The sequence below is a fragment of the Pristis pectinata genome, chromosome 8 (assembly GCF_009764475.1).
Source record: "Pristis pectinata isolate sPriPec2 chromosome 8, sPriPec2.1.pri, whole genome shotgun sequence".
Taxonomy (NCBI): domain Eukaryota; kingdom Metazoa; phylum Chordata; class Chondrichthyes; order Rhinopristiformes; family Pristidae; genus Pristis; species Pristis pectinata.
This window is the reverse complement of record NC_067412.1, coordinates 96974423-96976370: the sequence shown is the minus strand read 5'-3', so window position 1 is coordinate 96976370 and position 1948 is coordinate 96974423. Positions and strand designations below refer to the sequence as shown.

Genomic DNA, 1948 nt, shown 5'->3' with positions numbered 1-1948 from the left:
TCAGGCCTTTAGCATTTGGGTGGACAGAGAGTTTGGATATCAGAGTCCAAGATGATTCAGTCCCACAATCTTAGTCCTTCACTGACCTCTCTATCCTTGCCCACTCTACAGTCCCAGTAATTCTCCATTGCCCCATTCCTCAATCTGCTTGCTTTTCACCTAATCCTTTGGCATTTAATTTCTTTTCCCAGATAATATGGGCTAATCCAACGACAACCTCTCTAATGATGCAACAATTGTACAAAGTTGCCTCCAAGGCCAAAGAGTAAACAATTAAAAATGTAGGCTCTCAACCCTTCACGTTGTGAATCATAGTTAGAGATTTCTGAATGCTATGTAGCTGCTCGCAATAGCCTGTCTGATGTTTCTACCTGTATCTATTTTCATTTCAGATTTCTGGCTCCTGATGTATTTTGATTTTTTCAATAAAAGACATCTCCTGTCAGCGCAGTAGTTGTGGCCGAGTGGATAAGGCGATGGACTAGAAATCCATTGGGTTTTCCCCGCGTAGGTTCGAATCCTGCCGACTATGGGAGCAACGGGTCCGGCTGAAGTAACTGGTGTAATTTTGAGGAGCTGTTGATTGTTGGGTCCCAGAGTAAAACTTCCATGTCATAAATGACACCGTTTTTAAGGCAGGCACGGTAGTGTAGTGGTTAGCGTGATACTATTACAGCGCCAGCAACCCAGGTTCAATTCTGGCCGCTGTCTGTAAGGAGTTTGTACGTTTTCCCTGTGTCTGCGTGGGTTTCCTCCAGGTGCTCCAGTTTCCTCCCACATTCCAAAGACGTACGGGTTAGGAAGTTGTGGGCATGCTATGTTGGCGTCGGAAGCATGGCGACACTTGCAGGCTGTCTCCAGAACACTCTACACAATGATGCATTTCACTGTATGTTTCGATGTACATGTGACTAATAAAGATATCTTATCTTACCTTTTATTCAAGTGAACTAACGTTAACATCTGAGCAACCTCTCTCTGAGCAGGAAACAGATTTGGATGGAAGGCACTCTACTTACTGAACTTCAGATAACTTACCCTGGCTTTTGTTTAGAAATCAGTCAGGAATGAATGTGAAGAAATTATTCATGAAGCAACTTTGCTCCCTTCCGACTTCCAAAATAGTTACTTTATGTTTTGATTTAATTCTGCTGAATGGTAAGGCTCTGAAGTTACTCTATGGGATAAATGAAGGTTGATAATAGCCAAGTATAAACCACAGGTAGGTATGTTTCAGGTCAAAAAGACATGTTCAGAATAGTGAGTGAAAGTCAAAATCACTGCACATAATGGAAATCTGAAATAAAAACACAAAATACGAGAAATACGAGAAAGCATCAATAGAGAGAGAACAGAGTTGATGATTCAAGTGAAGGATCCCTTGTCACAATAGGAAAGAGAGAAAAGGAGTTAGCTTGGAGGTGCAGAGTGGGTTGGATAGGATGAAGGGAATATTTCTGATAGGAGGAGGACAGGGTTGCCCCAGTGAAAGGTTTAAAAGACATTTGGATTGGAAAGGTTTTGAGGGATATGAGCCAAACACCGGCAAATAGGACTAGCTCAGGTAGGCAACTTGGTCGGCGTGGATGAGTTGGGTTATGCATAATTTATGCTAATTTAAATTTATGTGAATTCATGTTTTTCCCTGTCTTGTAATGTGCTGCGGCTGCAAAAACCTAATTTTCATGGTATTTATACCCTATGTATGCATGCCCATGACAATAAACTTGAACTTGAACTTGGGTTGAAGACCCTGTTTCCGTGCTGTTTGAGTATGTGACTACTATGAACAGGCAGAGTATGCAGAGATGAGGTTGCAATTAGATCAGTCATTCAATGGCAGTTTGAGGGCAGAGTCCCTTACTTCTGCTCGCAATCCATGTGTCCATAAGAAATGAGAGCAGGACTCGGCCATCCGACCCCTCGAACCTTCCCTGCCCTTCAATAT

At 42.5% G+C, this 1948-nt stretch overlaps 1 non-coding gene across 1 annotated transcript; it reads left to right on the top strand.

Moving 5' to 3' along the window:
• The first annotated feature begins 450 nt into the window (after positions 1-450).
• trnas-aga (transfer RNA serine (anticodon AGA)) lies at positions 451-532 on the top strand. The gene has a single exon. It is a non-coding gene; the product is annotated as a tRNA-Ser (tRNA).
• Positions 533-1948: the final 1416 nt, after the last annotated feature.